The sequence below is a fragment of the Hyla sarda genome, chromosome 11 (genome assembly GCF_029499605.1).
Source record: "Hyla sarda isolate aHylSar1 chromosome 11, aHylSar1.hap1, whole genome shotgun sequence".
In the NCBI taxonomy this organism is placed as follows: Eukaryota; Metazoa; Chordata; class Amphibia; order Anura; family Hylidae; genus Hyla; species Hyla sarda.
Window position 1 is genome coordinate 78,467,642 of NC_079199.1, and position 25,148 is coordinate 78,492,789.

The window sequence follows — 25,148 nt, forward strand, 5'->3', positions numbered from 1 at the left end:
CAGAAATGAGAGCAAGCGAGCCAGCCAGATGTGAGAGCGAGCGGGCCAGATATGCGAGCGAGCCAGAGAAGAGAGCGAGCCAGACAAGAGAGCAAGCGAGCGAGCCAGATATGAGAAAAAGCGAGCGAGCCAGATATGAGAGCAAGTGAGCGAGCCAGATATGAGAAAAAGCGAGCGAGCCAGATATGAGAGCAAGCGAGCGAGCCAGATATGAGAGCAAGCGAGCGAGCCAGATATGAGAGCAAGCGAGCGAGCCAGATTTGAGAGCGAGCGAGCCAGATATGCGAGCGAGCCAGAGAAGAGAGCGAGCCAGACAAGAGAGCAAGCGAGCGAGCCAGATATGAGAAAAAGCGAGCAAGCCAGATATGAGAGCAAGTGAGCGAGCCAGATATGAGAGCAAGCGAGCGAGCCAGATATGAGAGCAAGCGAGCGAGCCAGATTTGAGAGCGAGCGAGCCAGATATGCGAGTGAGCCAGATAAGAGAGTGAGCCAGACAAGAGAGCAAGCGAGCGAGCCAGATATGAGAGTAAGCGAGCGAGCCAGATATGAGAGCAAGCGAGCAAGCCAGATATGAGAGCGAAGCGAGCCAGACATGAGAGCGAGCGAGCCAGATATGCGAGCGAGCGAGCCAGAAAAGAGAGCGAGCCAGACAAGAGAGCAAGCGAGCGAGCCACATGTGAGAGCAAGCTAGCCAGATATGCGAGCGAGCCATAAAAGAGAGCGAGACAGACAAGAGAGCAAGCGAGCGAGCCAGATATGAGAGCGAGCTAGCAAGGCAGATATAAGAGCGAGCCAGATAAGAGAGCGAGCCAGACAAGAGAGCAAGCGAGCCAGATATGAGAGCAAGCGAGCCAGCTAGATGAGAGAGCGAGCGAGCCAGGTATGCGAGCGAGCCAGATAAGAGAGCGAGCCAGACAAGAGAGCATGCGAGAAAGCCAGATATGAGAGCGAGCCAGACATGAGAGCAAGCGAGCGAGCCAGATATGAGAGCGAGCGAGCCAGATAAGAGAGCAAGCCAGACAAGAGAGCAAGCGTGCGAGCCAGATATGCTAGCGACCAAGATAGATAAGAGAGCGAGCCAGACAAGAGAGCAAGCGAGCGAGCCAGATATGAGAGCAAGCGAGCCAGCCAGATATGAGAGCGAGCGAGCCAGATAAGAGAGCGAGCAAGACAAGAGAGCAAGCGAGCTAGCCAGATATGAGAGCAAGCGAGCGAGCCAGATTTGAGAGCGAGCGAGCCAGATATGCGAGCGAGCCAGATAAGAGAGCGAGCCAGACAAGAGAGCAAGCGAGCAAGCCAGATATGCAAGCGAGCGAGCCGAATATGAGAGCAAGCGAGCAAGCCAGATATGAGAGTGAGCGAGCATGCCAGATATGAGAGCAAGCGAGCGAGCCAGATATGCAAACGAGCCATAAAAGAGAGTGAGACAGACAAGAGAGGAAGCGAGTGAGCCAGATATGAGAGCAAGCGAGCCAGCCAGAAATGAGAGCAAGCAAGCCAGCCAGATGTGAGAGCGAGCAAGCCAGATATGCAAGAGAGCCAGATATGCGAGCGAGCCAGATAAGAGAGCGAGCCAGACAAGAGAGCAAGCGAGAAAGCCAGATATGAGAGCGAGCCAGACATGAGAGCAAGCGAGCGAGCCAGACATGAGAGCAAGCGAGCGAGCCAGATATGAGAAAAAGCGAGCGAGCCAGATATGAGAGCAAGTGAGCGAGCCAGATATGAGAGCAAGCGAGCGAGCCAGACATGAGAGCAAGCGAGCGAGCCAGATTTGAGAGCGAGCGAGCCAGATATGCGAGTGAGCCAGATAAGAGAGTGAGCCAGACAAGAGAGCAAGCGAGCGAGCCAGATATGAGAGTAAGCGAGCGAGCCAGATATGAGAGCAAGCGAGCAAGCCAGATATGAGAGCGAAGCGAGCCAGACATGAGAGCGAGCGAGCCAGATATGCGAGCGAGCGAGCCAGAAAAGAGAGCGAGCCAGACAAGAGAGCAAGCGAGCGAGCCACATGTGAGAGCAAGCTAGCCAGATATGCGAGCGAGCCATAAAAGAGAGCGAGACAGACAAGAGAGCAAGCGAGCGAGCCAGATATGAGAGCGAGCTAGCAAGGCAGATATAAGAGCGAGCCAGATAAGAGAGCGAGCCAGACAAGAGAGCAAGCGAGCCAGATATGAGAGCAAGCGAGCCAGCTAGATGAGAGAGCGAGCGAGCCAGGTATGCGAGCGAGCCAGATAAGAGAGCGAGCCAGACAAGAGAGCATGCGAGAAAGCCAGATATGAGAGCGAGCCAGACATGAGAGCAAGCGAGCGAGCCAGATATGAGAGCGAGCGAGCCAGATAAGAGAGCAAGCCAGACAAGAGAGCAAGCGTGCGAGCCAGATATGCTAGCGACCAAGATAGATAAGAGAGCGAGCCAGACAAGAGAGCAAGCGAGCGAGCCAGATATGAGAGCAAGCGAGCCAGCCAGATATGAGAGCGAGCGAGCCAGATAAGAGAGCGAGCAAGACAAGAGAGCAAGCGAGCTAGCCAGATATGAGAGCAAGCGAGCGAGCCAGATTTGAGAGCGAGCGAGCCAGATATGCGAGCGAGCCAGATAAAAGAGCGAGCCAGACAAGAGAGCAAGCGAGCAAGCCAGATATGCAAGCGAGCGAGCCGAATATGAGAGCAAGCGAGCAAGCCAGATATGAGAGTGAGCGAGCATGCCAGATATGAGAGCAAGCGAGCGAGCCAGATATGCAAACGAGCCATAAAAGAGAGTGAGACAGACAAGAGAGGAAGCGAGTGAGCCAGATATGAGAGCAAGCGAGCCAGCCAGAAATGAGAGCAAGCAAGCCAGCCAGATGTGAGAGCGAGCAAGCCAGATATGCAAGAGAGCCAGATATGCGAGCGAGCCAGATAAGAGAGCGAGCCAGACAAGAGAGCAAGCGAGAAAGCCAGATATGAGAGCGAGCCAGACATGAGAGCAAGCGAGCGAGCCAGACATGAGAGCAAGCGAGCGAGCCAGATATGAAAGCGAGCGAGCCAGATAAGAGAGCAAGCCAGACAAGAGAGCAAGCGTGCGAGCCAGATATGCTAGCGAGCAAACCAGATAAGAGAGCGAGCCAGACAAGAGAGCAAGCGAGCGAGCCAGATATGAGAGCAAGCGAGCCAGCCAGATATGAGAGCGAGCGAGCCAGATAAGAGAGCGAGCAAGACAAGAGAGCAAGCGAGCTAGCCACATTTGAGAGCAAGCGAGCGAGCCAGATGTGAGAGCGAGCGAGCAAGATATGCGAGCGAGCCAGATAAGAGAGCGAGCCAGACAAGAGAGCAGCGAGCAAGCCAGATGTGAGAGAGAGAGCAAGCCAGATAAGAGAGCGAGCCAGACAATTAAGCAAGCGAGCCAGATATGAGAGCAAGAGAGCCAGATATGAGAGCAAGCGAGCGAGCCAGATATGAGAGCAAGCGAGCCAGCCAGATATGAGAGCGAGCGAGCCAGATAACAGAGCGAGCAAGACAAGAGAGCAAGCGAGCTAGCCAGATATGAGAGCAAGCGAGCGAGCCAGATTTGAGAGCGAGCGAGCCAGATATGCGAGCAAGTCAGATAAGAGAGCGAGCCAGACAAGAGAGCAAGCGAGCGAGCCAGATATGAGAGCAAGCCAGATATGAGAGCGAGGTAGCCAGACATGAGAGCGAGCGAGTAAGATATGAAAGCGAGCGAGCCAGATATGAGAGCGAACGAGCCAGACATGAGAGCAAGCGAGCGAGCCACATTTGAGAGCAAGCGAGCGAGCCAGATGTGAGAGCGAGCGAGCGAGCGAGCCAGATAAGAGAGCGAGCCAGACAATTAAGCAAGCGAGCGAGCCAGATATGAGAACAAGAGAGCCAGATATGAGAGCAAGCGAGCGAGCCAGATATGAGAGCAAGCGAGCCAGCCAGATATGAGAGCGAGCTAGCCAGATAAGAGAGCGAGCAAGACAAGAGAGCAAACGAGCTAGCCAGATATGAGAGCAAGCGAGCTAGCCAGATATGAGAGCAAGCGAGCAAGCCAGATATGAGAGCGAGCGAGCGAGCCAGATGTGAGAGCGAGCGAGCAAGATATGCGAGCGAGCCAGATAAGAGAGCGAGCCAGACAATTAAGCAAGCGAGCGAGCCAGATATGAGAGCAAGAGAGCCAGATATGAGAGCAAGCGAGCCAGCCAGATATGAGAGCGAGCGAGCCAGATAAGAGAGCGAGCCAGACAATTAAGCAAGCGAGCGAGCCAGATATGAGAGCAAGAGGGCCAGATATGAGAGCAAGCGAGCGAGCCAGATATGAGAGCAAGCGAGCCAGCCAGATATGAGAGCGAGAGAGCCAGACATGAGAGCAAGCGAGCGAGCCAGATATGAGAGCGATCGAGCCAGATAAGAGAGCGAGCCAGACAAGAGAGCAAGCGAGCGAGCCAGATATGAGAGCAAGCGAGCAAGCCAGATATGAGAGAGAGCCAGATAAGAGAGTGAACTAGACAAGAGAGCAAGCGAGAAAACCAGATATGAGAGCGAGCGAGCCAGACATGAGAGCAAGCGAGCGAGCCAGATATGAGAGCGAAAAGCCAGACATGAGAGCAAGCGAGCGAGCCAGATATGAGAGCGAGCGAGCCAGATAAGAGACCAAGCCAGACAAGAGAGCAAGCGTGCGAGCCAGATATGCTAGCGAGCAAGCCAGATAAGAGAGCGAGCCAGACAAGAGAGCAAGCGAGCGAGCCAGATATGAGAGCAAGCGAACCGGCCAGATATGAGAGCGAGCGAGCCAGATAAGAGAGCGAGCAAGACAAGAGAGAAAGCGAGCTAGCCAAATATGAGAGCAAGCGAGCGAGCCAGATTTGAGAGCCAGCGAGCCAGCTATGCGAGCGAGCCAGATAAGAGAGCGAGCCAGACAAGAGAGCAAGCGAGCAAGCCCGATATGAGAACAAGCCAGATAAGAGAGCGACCAGACAAGAGAGCAAGTGAGAAAGCCAGATATGAGAGCGAGCGAGCCAGACATGAGAGCAAGCGAGCGAGCCAGATATGAGAGCGATCGAGCCAGATAAGAGAGCAAGCCAGACAAGAGAGCAAGCGTGCGAGCCAGATATGAGAGCAAGCGAGCGAGCCAGATGTGAGAGCGAGACAGATAAGAGAGCAAGCCAGACAAGAGAGCAAGCGAGCGAGCCAGATATGCTAGCGAGCAAGCCAGATAAGAGAGTGAGCCAGACAAGAGAGCAAGTGAGCCAAATGTGAGAGCGAGCAAGCAAGATATGCGAGCGAGCCAGATAAGAGAGCGAGCCAGACAAGAGAGCAGCGAGCGAGCCAGATATTAGAGCAAGCGAGCAAGCCAGATGTGAGAGAGAGCGAGGCAGATAAGAGAGTGAGCCAGACAATTAAGCAAGCGAGCGAGCCAGATATGAGAGCAAGCGAGCGATCCAGATATGAGAGCGAGCCAGACATGAGAGTGAGCAAGCCAGACATGAGAACGAGCGAGCCAGATATGAGAGCAAGCGAGCGAGCCAGATATGAGAGCAAGCGAGCCAGCCAGATATGAGAGCGAGCGAGCCAGATAAGAGAGCGAGCAAGACAAAAGAGCAAGCGAGCTAGCCAGATATGAGAGCAAGCGAGCTAGCCAGATATGAGAGCAAGCGAGCGAGCCAGATTTGAGAGCGAGCGAGCCAGATATGCGAGCGAGTCAGATAAGAGAGCGAGCCAGACAAGAGAGCAAGCGAGCGAGCCAGATATGAGAGCAAGCCAGATATGGGAGAGAGCGAGCCAGACATGAGAGCGAGCGAGTAAGATATGAAAGCGAGCGAGCCAGATATGAGAGCGAACGAGCCAGAAATGAGAGCAAGCGAGCCAGCCAGATGTGAGAGCGAGCGGGCCAGATATGCGAGCAAGCCAGATAAGAGAGCGAGCCAGACAAAAGAGCAAGCGAGAAAGCCAGATATGAGAGCAAGCGAGCCAGACATGAGAGCAAGCGAGCGAGCCAGATATGAGAGCGAGCGAGCCAGATAAGAGATCAAGCCAGACAAGAGAGCAAGCGTGCGAGCCAGATATGCTAGCGAGCTAGCCAGATAAGAGAGCGAGCCAGACAAGAGAGCAAGCGAGCGAGCCAGATGTGAGAGCAAGCTAGCCAGATATGCGAGCGAGCCATAGAAGAGAGCGAGACAGACAAGAGAGCAAGAGAGCGAGCCAGATATGAGAGCGAGCTAGCAAGGCAGATATAAGAGCGAGCCAGATAAGAGAGCGAGCCAGACAAGAGAGCAAGCGAGCCTGATATGAGAGCAAGCGAGCCAGCTAGATGTGAGAGCGAGCGAGCCAGATATGCGAGCGAGCCAGATAAGAGAGCGAGCCAGACAAGAGAGCAAGCGAGCGAGCCAGATATGAGAGCAAGCGAGCGAGCCGGATATGAGAGCAAGCGAGCGAGCCAGATTTGAGAGCGAGCGAGCCAGATATGCGAGCAAGCCATAAAAGAGAGCGAGACAGACAAGAGAGCAAGCGAGCCAGATATGAGAGCAAGCGAGACAGCCAGAAATGAGAGCAAGCGAGCCGGCCAGATGTGAGAGCGAGCGAGCCAGATATGCGAGCAAGCCAGATAAGAGAGCGAGCCAGACAAGAGAGCAAGCGAGCGAGCCAGATATGAGAGCAAGCGAGCGAGCCAGATATGAGAGCAAGCGAGCGAGCCAGATTTGAGAGCGAGCGAGCCAGATATGCGAGCGAGCCATAAAAGAGAGCGAGACAGACAAGAGAGCAAGCGAGCCAGATATGAGAGCAAGCGAGCCAGCCAGAAATGAGAGCAAGCGAGCCAGCCAGATGTGAGAGCGAGCGAGCCAGATATGCGAGCAAGCCAGATAAGAGAGCGAGCCAGACAAGAGAGCAAGCGAGCGAGCCAGATATGAGAGCAAGTGAGCGAGCCAGATATGAGAGCAAGCGAGCGAGCCAGATTTGAGAGCGAGCGAGCCAGATATGCGAGCGAGCCATAAAAGAGAGCGAGACAGACAAGAAAGCAAGCGAGCCAGATATGAGAGCAAGCGAGCCAGCCAGAAATGAGAGCAAGCGAGCCAGCCAGATGTGAGAGCGAGCGAGCCAGATATGCGAGCAAGCCAGATAAGGGAGCGAGCCAGACAAGAGAGCAAGCGAGAAAGCCAGATATGAAAGCGAGCCAGACATGAGAGCAAGCGAGCAAGCCAGATATGAGAGCGATCGAGCCAGATAAGAGAGCAAGCGTGCGAGCCAGATATGCTAGCGAGCAAGCCAGATAAGAGAGCGAGCCAGACAAGAGAGCAAGCGAGCCAGATATGCTAGCGAGCAAGCCAGATAAGAGAGCGAGCCAGACAAGAGAGCAAGCGAGCGAGCCAGATGTGAGAGCGAGACAGATAAGAGAGCAAGTCAGACAAGAGAGCAAGCGTGCGAGCCAGATATGCTAGCGAGCAAGCCAGATAAGAGAGCGAGCCAGACAAGAGAGCAAGCGAGCGAGCCAGATATGAGAGCAAGCGAACCAGCCAGATATGAGAGCGAGCGAGCCAGATATGAGAGCGAGCAAGACAAGAGAGAAAGCAAGCTAGCCAAATATGAGAGCAAGCGAGCGAGCCAGATTTGAGAGCGAGCGAGCCAGATATGCGAGTGAGCCAGATAAGAGAGTGAGCCAGACAAGAGAGCAAGCGAGCGAGCCAGATATGAGAGTAAGCGAGCGAGCCAGATATGAGAGCAAGCGAGCAAGCCAGATATGAGAGCGAAGCGAGCCAGACATGAGAGCGAGCGAGCCAGATATGCGAGCGAGCGAGCCAGAAAAGAGAGCGAGCCAGACAAGAGAGCAAGCGAGCGAGCCACATGTGAGAGCAAGCTAGCCAGATATGCGAGCGAGCCATAAAAGAGAGCGAGACAGACAAGAGAGCAAGCGAGCGAGCCAGATATGAGAGCGAGCTAGCAAGGCAGATATAAGAGCGAGCCAGATAAGAGAGCGAGCCAGACAAGAGAGCAAGCGAGCCAGATATGAGAGCAAGCGAGCCAGCTAGATGAGAGAGCGAGCGAGCCAGGTATGCGAGCGAGCCAGATAAGAGAGCGAGCCAGACAAGAGAGCATGCGAGAAAGCCAGATATGAGAGCGAGCCAGACATGAGAGCAAGCGAGCGAGCCAGATATGAGAGCGAGCGAGCCAGATAAGAGAGCAAGCCAGACAAGAGAGCAAGCGTGCGAGCCAGATATGCTAGCGACCAAGATAGATAAGAGAGCGAGCCAGACAAGAGAGCAAGCGAGCGAGCCAGATATGAGAGCAAGCGAGCCAGCCAGATATGAGAGCGAGCGAGCCAGATAAGAGAGCGAGCAAGACAAGAGAGCAAGCGAGCTAGCCAGATATGAGAGCAAGCGAGCGAGCCAGATTTGAGAGCGAGCGAGCCAGATATGCGAGCGAGCCAGATAAGAGAGCGAGCCAGACAAGAGAGCAAGCGAGCAAGCCAGATATGCAAGCGAGCGAGCCGAATATGAGAGCAAGCGAGCAAGCCAGATATGAGAGTGAGCGAGCATGCCAGATATGAGAGCAAGCGAGCGAGCCAGATATGCAAACGAGCCATAAAAGAGAGTGAGACAGACAAGAGAGGAAGCGAGTGAGCCAGATATGAGAGCAAGCGAGCCAGCCAGAAATGAGAGCAAGCAAGCCAGCCAGATGTGAGAGCGAGCAAGCCAGATATGCAAGAGAGCCAGATATGCGAGCGAGCCAGATAAGAGAGCGAGCCAGACAAGAGAGCAAGCGAGAAAGCCAGATATGAGAGCGAGCCAGACATGAGAGCAAGCGAGCGAGCCAGACATGAGAGCAAGCGAGCGAGCCAGATATGAAAGCGAGCGAGCCAGATAAGAGAGCAAGCCAGACAAGAGAGCAAGCGTGCGAGCCAGATATGCTAGCGAGCAAACCAGATAAGAGAGCGAGCCAGACAAGAGAGCAAGCGAGCGAGCCAGATATGAGAGCAAGCGAGCCAGCCAGATTTGAGAGCGAGCGAGCCAGATAAGAGAGCGAGCAAGACAAGAGAGCAAGCGAGCTAGCCACATTTGAGAGCAAGCGAGCGAGCCAGATGTGAGAGCGAGCGAGCAAGATATGCGAGCGAGCCAGATAAGAGAGCGAGCCAGACAAGAGAGCAGCGAGCAAGCCAGATGTGAGAGAGAGAGCAAGCCAGATAAGAGAGCGAGCCAGACAATTAAGCAAGCGAGCGAGCCAGATATGAGAGCAAGAGAGCCAGATATGAGAGCAAGCGAGCGAGCCAGATATGAGAGCAAGCGAGCCAGCCAGATATGAGAGCGAGCGAGCCAGATAAGAGAGCGAGCAAGACAAGAGAGCAAGCGAGCTAGCCAGATATGAGAGCAAGCGAGCGAGCCAGATTTGAGAGCGAGCGAGCCAGATATGTGAGCAAGTCAGATAAGAGAGCGAGCCAGACAAGAGAGCATGCGAGCGAGCCAGATATGAGAGCAAGCCAGATATGAGAGCGAGGTAGCCAGACATGAGAGCGAGCGAGTAAGATATGAAAGCGAGCGAGCCAGATATGAGAGCGAACGAGCCAGACATGAGAGCAAGCGAGCGAGCCACATTTGAGAGCAAGCGAGCGAGCCAGATGTGAGAGCGAGCGAGCGAGCGAGCCAGATAAGAGAGCGAGCCAGACAATTAAGCAAGCGAGCGAGCCAGATATGAGAACAAGAGAGCCAGATATGAGAGCAAGCGAGCGAGCCAGATATGAGAGCAAGCGAGCCAGCCAGATATGAGAGCGAGCTAGCCAGATAAGAGAGCGAGCAAGACAAGAGAGCAAACGAGCTAGCCAGATATGAGAGCAAGCGAGCTAGCCAGATATGAGAGCAAGCGAGCAAGCCAGATATGAGAGCGAGCGAGCGAGCCAGATGTGAGAGCGAGCGAGCAAGATATGCGAGCGAGCCAGATAAGAGAGCGAGCCAGACAATTAAGCAAGCGAGCGAGCCAGATATGAGAGCAAGAGAGCCAGATATGAGAGCAAGCGAGCCAGCCAGATATGAGAGCGAGCGAGCCAGATAAGAGAGCGAGCCAGACAATTAAGCAAGCGAGCGAGCCAGATATGAGAGCAAGAGGGCCAGATATGAGAGCAAGCGAGCGAGCCAGATATGAGAGCAAGCGAGCCAGCCAGATATGAGAGTGAGAGAGCCAGACATGAGAGCAAGCGAGCGAGCCAGATATGAGAGCGATCGAGCCAGATAAGAGAGCGAGCCAGACAAGAGAGCAAGCGAGCGAGCCAGATATGAGAGCAAGCGAGCAAGCCAGATATGAGAGAGAGCCAGATAAGAGAGTGAACTAGACAAGAGAGCAAGCGAGAAAACCAGATATGAGAGCGAGCGAGCCAGACATGAGAGCAAGCGAGCGAGCCAGATATGAGAGCGAAAAGCCAGACATGAGAGCAAGCGAGCGAGCCAGATATGAGAGCGAGCGAGCCAGATAAGAGACCAAGCCAGACAAGAGAGCAAGCGTGCGAGCCAGATATGCTAGCGAGCAAGCCAGATAAGAGAGCGAGCCAGACAAGAGAGCAAGCGAGCGAGCCAGATATGAGAGCAAGCGAACCGGCCAGATATGAGAGCGAGCGAGCCAGATAAGAGAGCGAGCAAGACAAGAGAGAAAGCGAGCTAGCCAAATATGAGAGCAAGCGAGCGAGCCAGATTTGAGAGCTAGCGAGCCAGCTATGCGAGCGAGCCAGATAAGAGAGCGAGCCAGACAAGAGAGCAAGCGAGCAAGCCCGATATGAGAACAAGCCAGATAAGAGAGCGACCAGACAAGAGAGCAAGTGAGAAAGCCAGATATGAGAGCGAGCGAGCCAGACATGAGAGCAAGCGAGCGAGCCAGATATGAGAGCGATCGAGCCAGATAAGAGAGCAAGCCAGACAAGAGAGCAAGCGTGCGAGCCAGATATGAGAGCAAGCGAGCGAGCCAGATGTGAGAGCGAGACAGATAAGAGAGCAAGCCAGACAAGAGAGCAAGCGAGCGAGCCAGATATGCTAGCGAGCAAGCCAGATAAGAGAGTGAGCCAGACAAGAGAGCAAGTGAGCCAAATGTGAGAGCGAGCAAGCAAGATATGCGAGCGAGCCAGATAAGAGAGCGAGCCAGACAAGAGAGCAGCGAGCGAGCCAGATATTAGAGCAAGCGAGCAAGCCAGATGTGAGAGAGAGCGAGGCAGATAAGAGAGTGAGCCAGACAATTAAGCAAGCGAGCGAGCCAGATATGAGAGCAAGCGAGCGATCCAGATATGAGAGCGAGCCAGACATGAGAGTGAGCGAGCCAGACATGAGAACGAGCGAGCCAGATATGAGAGCAAGCGAGCGAGCCAGATATGAGAGCAAGCGAGCCAGCCAGATATGAGAGCGAGCGAGCCAGATAAGAGAGCGAGCAAGACAAAAGAGCAAGCGAGCTAGCCAGATATGAGAGCAAGCGAGCTAGCCAGATATGAGAGCAAGCGAGCGAGCCAGATTTGAGAGCGAGCAAGCCAGATATGCGAGCGAGTCAGATAAGAGAGCGAGCCAGACAAGAGAGCAAGCAAGCGAGCCAGATATGAGAGCAAGCCAGATATGGGAGAGAGCGAGCCAGACATGAGAGCGAGCGAGTAAGATATGAAAGCGAGCGAGCCAGATATGAGAGCGAACGAGCCAGAAATGAGAGCAAGCGAGCCAGCCAGATGTGAGAGCGAGCGGGCCAGATATGCGAGCAAGCCAGATAAGAGAGCGAGCCAGACAAAAGAGCAAGCGAGAAAGCCAGATATGAGAGCAAGCGAGCCAGACATGAGAGCAAGCGAGCGAGCCAGATATGAGAGCGAGCGAGCCAGAAAAGAGATCAAGCCAGACAAGAGAGCAAGCGTGCGAGCCAGATATGCTAGCGAGCTAGCCAGATAAGAGAGCGAGCCAGACAAGAGAGCAAGCGAGCGAGCCAGATGTGAGAGCAAGCTAGCCAGATATGCGAGCGAGCTATAGAAGAGAGCGAGACAGACAAGAGAGCAAGAGAGCGAGCCAGATATGAGAGCGAGCTAGCAAGGCAGATATAAGAGCGAGCCAGATAAGAGAGCGAGCCAGACAAGAGAGCAAGCGAGCCTGATATGAGAGCAAGCGAGCCAGCTAGATGTGAGAGCGAGCGAGCCAGATATGCGAGCGAGCCAGATAAGAGAGCGAGCCAGACAAGAGAGCAAGCGAGCGAGCCAGATATGAGAGCAAGCGAGCGAGCCGGATATGAGAGCAAGCGAGCGAGCCAGATTTGAGAGCGAGCGAGCCAGATATGCGAGCAAGCCATAAAAGAGAGCGAGACAGACAAGAGAGCAAGCGAGCCAGATATGAGAGCAAGCGAGACAGCCAGAAATGAGAGCAAGCGAGCCGGCCAGATGTGAGAGCGAGCGAGCCAGATATGCGAGCAAGCCAGATAAGAGAGCGAGCCAGACAAGAGAGCAAGCGAGCGAGCCAGATATGAGAGCAAGCGAGCGAGCCAGATATGAGAGCAAGCGAGCGAGCCAGATTTGAGAGCGAGCGAGCCAGATATGCGAGCGAGCCATAAAAGAGAGCGAGACAGACAAGAGAGCAAGCGAGCCAGATATGAGAGCAAGCGAGCCAGCCAGAAATGAGAGCAAGCGAGCCAGCCAGATGTGAGAGCGAGCGAGCCAGATATGCGAGCAAGCCAGATAAGAGAGCGAGCCAGACAAGAGAGCAAGCGAGAAAGCCAGATATGAAAGCGAGCCAGACATGAGAGCAAGCGAGCGAGCCAGATATGAGAGCGATCGAGCCAGATAAGAGAGCAAGCGTGCGAGCCAGATATGCTAGCGAGCAAGCCAGATAAGAGAGCGAGCCAGACAAGAGAGCAAGCGAGCCAGATATGCTAGCGAGCAAGCCAGATAAGAGAGCGAGCCAGACAAGAGAGCAAGCGAGCGAGCCAGATGTGAGAGCGAGACAGATAAGAGAGCAAGTCAGACAAGAGAGCAAGCGTGCGAGCCAGATATGCTAGCGAGCAAGCCAGATAAGAGAGCGAGCCAGACAAGAGAGCAAGCGAGCGAGCCAGATATGAGAGCAAGCGAACCAGCCAGATATGAGAGCGAGCGAGCCAGATATGAGAGCGAGCAAGACAAGAGAGAAAGCGAGCTAGCCAAATATGAGAGCAAGCGAGCGAGCCAGATTTGAGAGCGAGCGAGCCAGATATGCGAGCGAGCCAGAGAAGAGAGCGAGCCAGACAAGAGAGCAAGCGAGCGAGCCAGATATGAGAAAAAGCGAGCGAGCCAGATATGAGAGCAAGCGAGCGAGCCAGATATGAGAGCAAGCGAGCGAGCCAGATATGAGAGCAAGCGATCGAGCCAGATTTGAGAGCGAGCGAGCCAGATATGCGAGTGAGCCAGATAAGAGAGTGAGCCAGACAAGAGAGCAAGCGAGCGAGCCAGATATGAGAGTAAGCGAGCGAGCCAGATATGAGAGCAAGCGAGCAAGCCAGATATGAGAGCGAAGCGAGCCAGACATGAGAGCGAGCGAGCCAGATATGCGAGCGAGCGAGCCAGAAAAGAGAGCGAGCCAGACAAGAGAGCAAGCGAGCGAGCCACATGTGAGAGCAAGCTAGCCAGATATGCGAGCGAGCCATAAAAGAGAGCGAGACAGACAAGAGAGCAAGCGAGCGAGCCAGATATGAGAGCGAGCTAGCAAGGCAGATATAAGAGCGAGCCAGATAAGAGAGCGAGCCAGACAAGAGAGCAAGCGAGCCAGATATGAGAGCAAGCGAGCCAGCTAGATGAGAGAGCGAGCGAGCCAGGTATGCGAGCGAGCCAGATAAGAGAGCGAGCCAGACAAGAGAGCATGCGAGAAAGCCAGATATGAGAGCGAGCCAGACATGAGAGCAAGCGAGCGAGCCAGATATGAGAGCGAGCGAGCCAGATAAGAGAGCAAGCCAGACAAGAGAGCAAGCGTGCGAGCCAGATATGCTAGCGACCAAGATAGATAAGAGAGCGAGCCAGACAAGAGAGCAAGCGAGCGAGCCAGATATGAGAGCAAGCGAGCCAGCCAGATATGAGAGCGAGCGAGCCAGATAAGAGAGCGAGCAAGACAAGAGAGCAAGCGAGCTAGCCAGATATGAGAGCAAGCGAGCGAGCCAGATTTGAGAGCGAGCGAGCCAGATATGCGAGCGAGCCAGATAAGAGAGCGAGCCAGACAAGAGAGCAAGCGAGCAAGCCAGATATGCAAGCGAGCGAGCCGAACATGAGAGCAAGCGAGCAAGCCAGATATGAGAGTGAGCGAGCATGCCAGATATGAGAGCAAGCGAGCGAGCTAGATATGCAAACGAGCAATAAAAGAGAGTGAGACAGACAAGAGAGGAAGCGAGTGAGCCAGATATGAGAGCAAGCGAGCCAGCCAGAAATGAGAGCAAGCAAGCCAGCCAGATGTGAGAGCAAGCAAGCCAGATATGCAAGAGAGCCAGATATGCGAGCGAGCCAGATAAGAGAGCGAGCCAGACAAGAGAGCAAGCGAGAAAGCCAGATATGAGAGCGAGCCAGACATGAGAGCAAGCGAGCGAGCCAGACATGAGAGCAAGCGAGCGAGCCAGATATGAAAGCGAGCGAGCCAGATAAGAGAGCAAGCCAGACAAGAGAGCAAGCGTGCGAGCCAGATATGCTAGCGAGCAAACCAGATAAGAGAGCGAGCCAGACAAGAGAGCAAGCGAGCGAGCCAGATATGAGAGCAAGCGAGCCAGCCAGATATGAGAGCGAGCGAGCCAGATAAGAGAGCGAGCAAGACAAGAGAGCAAGCGAGCTAGCCACATTTGAGAGCAAGCGAGCGAGCCAGATGTGAGAGCGAGCGAGCAAGATATGCGAGCGAGCCAGATAAGAAAGCGAGCCAGACAAGAGAGCAGCGAGCAAGCCAGATGTGAGAGAGAGCAAGCCAGATAAGAGAGCGAGCCAGACAATTAAGCAAGCGAGCGAGCCAGATATGAGAGCAAGAGAGCCAGATATGAGAGCAAGCGAGCCAGCCAGATATGAGAGCAAGCGAGCCAGCCAGATATGAGAGCGAGCGAGCCAGATAAGAGAGCGAGCAAGACAAGAGAGCAAGCGAGCTAGCCAGATATGAGAGCAAGCGAGCGAGCTAGATTTGAGAGCGAGCGAGCCAGATATGCGAGCAAGTCAGATAAGAGAGCGAGCCAGACAAGAGAGCAAGCGAGCGAGCCAGATTTGAGAGCGAGGTAGCCAGACATGAGAGCGAGCGAGTAAGATATGAAAGCGAGCGAGCCAGATATGAGAGCGAACGAGCCAGACATGAGAGCAAGCGAGCGAGCCTCATTTGAGAGCAAGCGAGCGAGCCAGATGTGAGAGCGAGCGAGCCAGATAAGAGAGCGAGCCAGACAATTAAGCAAGCGAGCGAGCCAGATATGAGAACAAGAGAGCCAGATATGAGAGCAAGCGAGCGAGCCAGATATGAGAGCAAGCGAGCCAGCCAGATATGAGAGCGAGCTAGCCAGATAAGAGAGCGAGCAAGACAAGAGAGCAAGCGTGCGAGCCAGATATGCTAGCGAGCAAACCAGATAAGAGAGCGAGCCAGACAAGAGAGCAAGCGAGCGAGCCAGATATGAGAGCAAGCGAGCCAGCCAGATATGAGAGCGAGCGAGCCAGATAAGAGAGCGAGCAAGACAAGAGAGCAAGCGAGCTAGCCACATTTGAGAGCAAGCGAGCGAGCCAGATGTGAGAGCGAGCGAGCAAGATATGCGAGCGAGCCAGATAAGAGAGCGAGCCAGACAAGAGAGCAAGCGAGCGAGCCACATGTGAGAGCAAGCTAGCCAGATATGCGAGCGAGCCATAAAAGAGAGCGAGACAGACAAGAGAGCAAGCGAGCGAGCCAGATATGAGAGCAAGCGAGCGAGCCAGATTTGAGAGCGAGCGAGCCAGATATGCGAGCGAGCCAGATAAGAGAGCGAGCCAGACAAGAGAGCAAGCGAGCAAGCCAGATATGCAAGCGAGCGAGCCGAATATGAGAGCAAGCGAGCAAGCCAGATATGAGAGTGAGCGAGCATGCCAGATATGAGAGCAAGCGAGCGAGCCAGATATGCAAACGAGCCATAAAAGAGAGTGAGACAGACAAGAGAGGAAGCGAGTGAGCCAGATATGAGAGCAAGCGAGCCAGCCAGAAATGAGAGCAAGCAAGCCAGCCAGATGTGAGAGCGAGCAAGCCAGATATGCGAGAGAGCCAGATATGCGAGCGAGCCAGATAAGAGAGCGAGCCAGACAAGAGAGCAAGCGAGAAAGCCAGATATGAGAGCGAGCCAGACATGAGAGCAAGCGAGCGAGCCAGACATGAGAGCAAGCGAGCGAGCCAGATATGAAAGCGAGCGAGCCAGATAAGAGAGCAAGCCAGACAAGAGAGAAAGCGTGCGAGCCAGATATGCTAGCGAGCAAACCAGATAAGAGAGCGAGCCAGACAAGAGAGCAAGCGAGCGAGCCAGATATGAGAGCAAGCGAGCCAGCCAGATATGAGAGCGAGCGAGCCAGATAAGAGAGCGAGCAAGACAAGAGAGCAAGCGAGCTAGCCACATTTGAGAGCAAGCGAGCGAGCCAGATGTGAGAGCGAGCGAGCAAGATATGCGAGCGAGCCAGATAAGAGAGCGAGCCAGACAAGAGAGCAGCGAGCAAGCCAGATGTGAGAGAGAGCAAGCCAGATAAGAGAGCGAGCCAGACAATTAAGCAATCGAGCGAGCCAGATATGAGAGCAAGAGAGCCAGATATGAGAGCAAGCGAGCGAGCCAGATATGAGAGCAAGCGAGCTAGCCAGATATGAGAGCAAGCGAGCGAGCCAGATTTGAGAGCGAGCGAGCCAGATATGCGAGCAAGTCAGATAAGAGAGCGAGCCAGACAAGAGAGCAAGCGAGCGAGCCAGATATGAGAGCAAGCCAGATATGAGAGCGAGGTAGCCAGACATGAGAGCGAGCGAGTAAGATATGAAAGCGAGCGAGCCAGATATGAGAGCGAACGAGCCAGACATGAGAGCAAGCGAGCGAGCCACATTTGAGAGCAAGCGAGCGAGCCAGATGTGAGAGCGAGCGAGCGAGCGAGCCAGATAAGAGAGCGAGCCAGACAATTAAGCAAGCGAGCGAGCCAGATATGAGAACAAGAGAGCCAGATATGAGAGCAAGCGAGCGAGCCAGATATGAGAGCAAGCGAGCCAGCCAGATATGAGAGCGAGCGAGTCAGATAAGAGAGCGAGCAAGACAAGAGAGCAAACGAGCTAGCCAGATATGAGAGCAAGCGAGCTAGCCAGATATGAGAGCAAGTGAGCAAGCCAGATATGAGAGCGAGCGAGCGAGCCAGATGTGAGAGCGAGCGAGCAAGATATGCGAGCGAGCCAGATAAGAGAGCGAGCCAGACAATTAAGCAAGCGAGCGAGCCAGATATGAGAGCAAGAGAGCCAGATATGAGAGCGATCGAGCAAGATAAGAGAGCAAGCGTGCGAGCCAGATATGCTAGCGAGCAAGCCAGATAAGAGAGCGAGCCAGACAAAAGAGCAAGCGAACGAACCAGATATGAGAGCAAGCGAGCGAGCCAGATGTTAGAGCGAGACAGATAAGAGAGCAAGCCAGACAAGAGAGCAAGCGTGCGAGCCAGATATGCTAGCGAGCAAGCCAGATAAGAGAGCGAGCCAGACAAGAGAGCAAGCGAGCGAGCCAGATATGAGAGCAAGCGAACCAGCCAGATATGCGAGCGAGCGAGCCAGATAAGAGAGCGAGCCAGACAAGAGAGCAAGCGAGCGAGCCAGATGTGAGAGCAAGCTAGCCAGATATGCGAGCGAGCCATAAAAGAGAGCGAGACAGACAAGAGAGCAAGCGAGCGAGCCAGATATTAGAGCGAGCTAGCAAGGCAGATATAAGAGCGAGCCAGATAAGAGAGCGAGCCAGACAAGAGAGCAAGCGAGCCAGATATGAGAGCAAGCGAGCCAGCTAGATGTGAGAGCGAGCGAGCCAGGTATGCGAGCGAGCCAGATAAGAGAGCGAGCCAGACAAGAGAGCAAGCGAGAAAGCCAGATATGAGAGCGAGCCAGACATGAGAGCAAGCGAGCGAGCCAGATATGAGAGCGAGCGAGCCAGATAAGAGAGCAAGCCAGACAAGAGAGCAAGCGTGCGAGCCAGATATGCTAGCGAGCAAGCCAGATAAGAGAGCGAGCCAGACAAGAAAGCAAGCGAGCGAGCCAGATATGAGAGCAAGCGAGCCAGCCAGATATGAGAGAGAGCGAGCCAGATAAGAGAGCGAGCAAGGCAAGAGAGCAAGCGAGCTAGCCAGATATGAGAGCAAGCGAGCGAGCCAGATTTGAGAGCGAGCAAGCCAGATATGCGAGCGAGCCAGATAAGAGAGCGAGCCAGACAAGAGAGCAAGCGAGCGAGCCAGATATGAGAGCAAGCGAGCGAGCCGAATATGAGAGCAAGCGAGCAAGCCAGATATGAGAGTGAGCGAGCAAGCCAGATATGAGAGCAAGCGAGCGAGCCAGATATGCAAACGAGCCATAAAAGAGAGTGAGACAGACAAGAAAGCAAGCGAGCGAGCCAGATATGAGAGCAAGCGAGCCAGCCAGACATGAGAGCAAGCGAGCCAGCCAGATGTGAGAGCGAGCGAGCCAGATAAGAGATCGAGCAAGACAAGAGAGCAAGCGAGCTAGCCAGATATGAGAGCAAGCGAGCGAGCCAGATTTGAAAGCGAGCGAGCCAGATATGCGAGCGAGCCAGATAAGAGAGCGAGCCAGACAAGAGAGCAAGCGAGCGAGCCAGACAAGAGAGCAAGCGAGCGAGCCAGATATGAGAAAAAGCGAGCGAGCCAGATATGAGAGCAAGCGAGCGAGCCAGATATGAGAGCAAGCGAGCAAGCCAGATATGAGAGCAAGCGAGCGAGCCAGATTTGAGAGCGAGCGAGCCAGATATGCGAGCGAGCCAGATAAGAGAGTGAGCCAGACAAGAGAGCAAGCGAGCGAGCCAGATATGAGAGTAAGCGAGCGAGCCAGATATGAGAGCAAGCGAGCAAGCCAGATATGAGAGCGAAGCGAGCCAGACATGAGAGCGAGCGAGCCAGATATGCGAGCGAGCCAGATAAGAGAGCGAGCCAGACAAGAGAGCAAGCGAGCGAGCCAGATGTGAGAGCAAGCTAGCCAGATATGAGAGCGAGCCATAAAAGAGAGCGAGACAGACAAGAGAGCAAGCGAGCGAGCCAGATATGAGAGCGAGCTAGCAAGGCAGATATAAGAGCGAGCCAGATAAGAGAGCGAGCCAGACAAGAGAGCAAGCGAGCCAGATATGAGAGCAAGCGAGCCAGCTAGATGTGAAAGCGAGCGAGCCAGGTATGCGAGCGAGCCAGATAAGAGAGCGAGCCAGACAAGAGAGCAAGCGAGAAAGCCAGATATGAGAGCAAGCGAGCGAGCCAGATATGAGAGCGAGCGAGCCAGATAACAGAGCGAGCAAGACAAGAGAGCAAGCGAGCTAGCCAGATATGAGAGCAAGCGAGCGAGCCAGATTTGAGAGCGAGCGAGCCAGATATGCGAGCGAGCCAGATAAGAGAGCGAGCCAGACAAGAGAGCAAGCGAGCGAGCCAGATATGAGAGCAAGCGAGCCAGCCAGAAAGAGAGCAAGCGAGCCAGCCAGATGTGAGAGCGAGCGAGCCAGATATGCGAGCGAGCCAGATATGCGAGCAAGCCAGATAAGAGAGCGAGCCAGACAAGAGAGCAAGCGAGAAAGCCAGATATGAGAGCGAGCGAGCCAGACATGAGAGCAAGCGAGCGAGCCAGACATGAGAGCAAGCGAGCGAGCCAGATATGAAAGCGAGCAAGCCAGATAAGAGAGCAAGCCAGACAAGAGAGCAAGCGTGCGAGCCAGATATGTTAGCGAGCAAACCAGATAAGAGAGCGAGCCATAAAAGAGAGCGAGACAGACATGAGAGCAAGCGAGCGAGCCAGATATGAGAGCAAGCTAGCAAGCCAGATATGAGAGCGAGCCAGATAAGAGAGCGAGCCAGACAAGAGAGCAAGCGAGCGAGCCAGATATGCTAGCGAGCAAACCAGATAAGAGAGCGAGCCAGACAAGAGAGCAAGCGAGCGAGCCAGATATGAGAGCAAGCGAGCCAGCCAGATATAAGAGCGAGCGAGCCAGATAAGAGAGCGAGCAAGACAAGAGAGCAAGCGAGCTAGCCACATTTGAGAGCAAGCGAGCGAGCCAGATGTGAGAGCGAGCGAGCAAGATATGCGAGCGAGCCAGATAAGAGAGCGAGCCAGACAAGAGAGCAGCGAGCAAGCCAGATGTGAGAGAGAGCTAGCCAGATAAGAGAGCGAGCCAGACAATTAAGCAAGCAAGCGAGCCAGATATGAGAGCAAGAGAGCCACATATGAGAGCAAGCGAGCTAGCCAGATATGAGAGCAAGCAAGCGAGCCAGATTTGAGAGTGAGCGCGCAAGATATGCGAGCGAGCCAGATAAGAGAGCGAGCCAGACAAGAGAGCAAGCGAGCGAGCCAGATATGAGAGCAAGCGAGCAAGCCAGATATGAGAGCGAGCGAGCCAGACATGAGACGGAGCGAGTAAGATATGAGAGCGAGCGAACCAGATATGCGAGCGAGCCATAAAAGAGAGCGAGACAGACAAGAGAGCAAGCGAGCGAGCCAGATATGAGAGCAAGCTAGCAAGCCAGATATGAGAGCGAGCCAGATAAGAGAGCGAGCCAGACAAGAGAGCAACCGAGCGAGCCAAATATGAGAGCAAGCGAGCCAGCTAGATGTGAGAGCGAGCGAGCCAGATATGTGAGCGAGTCAGATAAGAGAGCGAGCCAGACAAGAGAGCAAGCGAGCGAGCCATATATGAGAGCAAGCGAGCGAGCCAGATATGACAGCGAGCGAGCCAGATAAGAGAGTAAGCCAGACAAAAGAGCAAGCGTGCAAGCCAGATATGCTAGCGAGCAAGCCAGATAAGAGAGCGAGCCAGACAGGAGAGCAAGCGAGCGAGCCAGATATGAGAGCAAGCGAACCAGCCAGATATGAGAGCGAGCGAGCCAGATATGCGAGCGAGCCAGATAAGAGAGCGAGCCAGACAAGAGAGCAAGCGAGCGAGCCAGATATGAGAACAAGCGAGCGAGCCAGATATGAGAGCAAGCGAGCAAGCCAGATATGAGAGCAAGCGAGCAAGCCAGATATCAGAGCGAGCGAGCCAGACATGAGAGGGAGCGAGCCAGATATGCGAGCGAGCGAGCCAGATAAGAGAGCGAGCCAGACAAGAGAGCAAGCGAGCGAGCCAGATGTGAGAGCATGGGAGCCAGATATGCGTGCGAGCGATAAAAGAGAGCGAGCCAGACAAGAGAGCAAGCGAGCGAGCCAGATATGAGAGCAAGCAAACCAGCCAGATATGAGAGCGAGCGAGCCAGATATGAGAGCGAGCAAGACAAGAGAGCAAGCGAGCTAGCCAGATATGAGAGCAAGCGAGCGAGCCAGATTTGAGAGCAGCGAGCCAGATAAGAGAGCGAGCCAGACAAGAGAGCAAGCGAGCGAGCCAGATATGAGAAAAAGTGAGCGAGCCAGATATGAGAGCAAGCGAGCGAGCCAGATATGAGAGCAAGCCAGATATGAGAGCAAGCGAGCGAGCCAGATTTGAGAGCGAGCGAGCTAGATATGCGAGCGAGCCAGATATGAGAGTAAGCGAGCGAGCCAGATATGAGAGCAAGCGAGCAAGCCAGATATGAGAGCGAAGCGAGCCAGACATGAGAGCGAGCGAGCCAGATATGCGAGCGAGCCAGATAAGAGAGCGAACCAGACAAGAGAGCAAGCGAGCGAGCCAGATGTGAGAGCAAGCTAGCCAGATATGCGAGCGAGCCATAAAAGAGAGCGAGACAGACAAGAGAGCAAGCGAGCGAACCAGATATGAGAGCGAGCTAGCAAGGCAGATATAAGAGCGAGCCAGATAAGAGAGCGAGCCAGACAAGAGAGCAAGCGAGCCAGATATGAGAGCAAGCGAGCCAGCTAGATGTGAGAGCGAGCGAGCCAGGTATGCGAGCGAGCCAGATAAGAGAGCGAGCCAGACAAGAGAGCAAGCGAGAAAGCCAGATATGAGAGCGAGCCAGACATGAGAGCAAGCGAGCGAGCCAGATATGAGAGCGAGCGAGCCAGATAAGAGAGCAAGCCAGACAAGAGAGCAAGCGTGCGAGCCAGATATGCTAGCGAGCAAGCCAGTTAAGAGAGCAAGCCAGACAAGAAAGCAAGCGAGCGAGCCAGATATGAGAGCAAGCGAGCCAGCCAGATATGAGAGAGAGCGAGCCAGATAAGAGAGCGAGCAAGGCAAGAGAGCAAGCGAGCTAGCCAGATATGAGAGCAAGCGAGCGAGCCAGATTTGAGAGCGAGCAAGCCAGATATGCGAGCGAGCCAGATAAGAGAGCGAGCCAGACAAGAGAGCAAGCGAGCGAGCCAGATATGAGAGCAAGCGAGCGAGCCGAATATGAGAGCAAGCGAGCAAGCCAGATATGAGACTGAGCGAGCAAGCCAGATATGAGAGCAAGCGAGCGAGCCAGATATGCAAACGAGCCATAAAAGAGAGTGAGACAGACAAGAAAGCAAGCGAGCGAGCCAGATATGAGAGCAAGCGAGCCAGCCAGACATGAGAGCAAGCGAGCCAGCCAGATGTGAGAGCGAGCGAGCCAGATAAGAGATCGAGCAAGACAAGAGAGCAAGCGAGCTAGCCAGATATGAGAGCAAGCGAGCGAGCCAGATTTGAAAGCGAGCGAGCCAGATATGCGAGCGAGCCAGATAAGAGAGCGAGCCAGATAAGAGAGCAAGCGAGCGAGCCAGACAAGAGAGCAAGCGAGCGAGCCAGATATGAGAAAAAGCGAGCGAGCCAGATATGAGAGCAAGCGAGCGAGCCAGATATGAGAGCAAGCGAGCAAGCCAGATATGAGAGCAAGCGAGCGAGCCAGATTTGAGAGCGAGCGAGCCAGATATGCGAGCGAGCCAGATAAGAGAGTGAGCCAGACAAGAGAGCAAGCGAGCGAGCCAGATATGAGAGTAAGCGAGCGAGCCAGATATGAGAGCAAGCGAGCAAGCCAGATATGAGAGCGAAGCGAGCCAGACGTGAGAGCGAACGAGCCAGATATGCGAGCGAGCCAGATAAGAGAGCGAGCCAGACAAGAGAGCAAGCGAGCGAGCCAGATGTGAGAGCAAGCTAGCCAGATATGCGAGCGAGCCATAAAAGAGAGCGAGACAGACAAGAGAGCAAGCGAGCGAGCCAGATATGAGAGCGAGCTAGCAAGGCAGATATAAGAGCGAGCCAGATAAGAGAGCGAGCCAGACAAGAGAGCAAGCGAGCCAGACATGAGAGCAAGCGAGCCAGCTAGATGTGAAAGCGAGCGAGCCAGGTATGCGAGCGAGCCAGATAAGAGAGCGAGCCAGACAAGAGAGCAAGCGGGAAAGCCAGATATGAGAGCGAGCCAGACATGAGAGCAAGCGAGCGAGCCAGATATGAGAGCGAGCGAGCCAGATAAGAGAGCGAGCAAGACAAGAGAGCAAGCGAGCTAGCCAGATATGAGAGCAAGCGAGCGAGCCAGATTTGAGAGCGAGCGAGCCAGATATGCGAGCGAGCCAGATATGCGAGCGAGCCAGATAAGAGAGCGAGCCAGACAAGAGAGCAAGCGAGCGAGCCAGATATGAGAGCAAGCGAGCCAGCCAGAAATGAGAGCAAGCGAGCCAGCCAGATGTGAGAGCGAGCGAGCCAGATATGCGAGCGAGCCAGATATGCGAGCAAGCCAGATAAGAGAGCGAGCCAGACAAGAGAGCAAGCGAGAAAGCCAGATATGAGAGCGTGCGAGCCAGACATGAGAGCAAGCGAGCGAGCCAGATATGAAAGCGAGCAAGCCAGATAAGAAAGCAAGTCAGACAAGAGAGCAAGCGTGCGAGCCAGATATGCTAGCGAGCAAACCAGATAAGAGAGCGAGCCAGACAAGAGAGCAAGCGAGCGAGCCAGATATGAGAGCAAGCGAGCCAGCCAGATATAAGAGCGAGCGAGCCAGATAAGAGAGCGAGCAAGACAAGAGAGCAAGCGAGCTAGCCACATTTGAGAGCAAGCGAGCGAGCCAGATGTGAGAGCGAGCGAGCAAGATATGCGAGCGAGCCAGATAAGAGAGCGAGCCAGACAAGAGAGCAGCGAGCAAACCAGATGTGAGAGAGCTAGCCAGATAAGAGAGCGAGCCAGACAATTAAGCAAGCAAGCGAGCCAGATATGAGAGCAAGAGAGCCACATATGAGAGCAAGCGAGCTAGCCAGATATGAGAGCAAGCAAGCGAGCCAGATTTGAGAGTGAGCGCGCAAGATATGCGAGCGAGCCAGATAAGAGAGCGAGCCAGACAAGAGAGCAAGCAAGCGAGCCAGATATGAGAGCAAGCGAGCAAGCCAGATATGAGAGCGAGCGAGCCAGACATGAGACGGAGCGAGTAAGATATGAGAGCGAGCGAACCAGATATGCGAGCGAGCCATAAAAGAGAGCGAGACAGACAAGAGAGCAAGCGAGCGAGCCAGATATGAGAGCAAGCTAGCAAGCCAGATATGAGAGCGAGCCAGATAAGAGAGCGAGCCAGACAAGAGAGCAAGCGAGCGAGCCAAATATGAGAGCAAGCGAGCCAGCTAGATGTGAGAGCGAGCGAGCCAGATATGTGAGCGAGCCAGATAAGAGAGCGAGCCAGACAAGAGAGCAAGTGAGCGAGCCAGATATGAGAGCAAGCGAGCGAGCCAGATATGAGAGCGAGCGAGCCAGATAAGAGAGCAAGCCAGACAAAAGAGCAAGCGTGCAAACCAGATATGCTAGCGAGCAAGCCAGATAAGAGAGCGAGCCGGACAGGAGAGCAAGCGAGCGAGCCAGATATGAGAGCAAGCGAACCAGCCAGATATGAGAGCGAGCGAGCCAGATATGCGAGCGAGCCAGATAAGAGAGCGAGCCAGACAAGAGAGCAAGCGAGCGAGCCAGATATGAAAACAAGCGAGCGAGCCAGATATGAGAGCAAGCGAGCAAGCCAGATATGAGAGCAAGCGAGCAAGCCAGATATGAGAGCGAGCGAGCCAGACATGAGAGCGAGCGAGCCAAATATGCGAGCGAGCGAGCCAGATAAGAGAGCGAGCCAGACAAGAGAGCAAGCGAGCGAGCCAGATGTGAGAGCAAGGGAGCCAGATATGCGTGCGA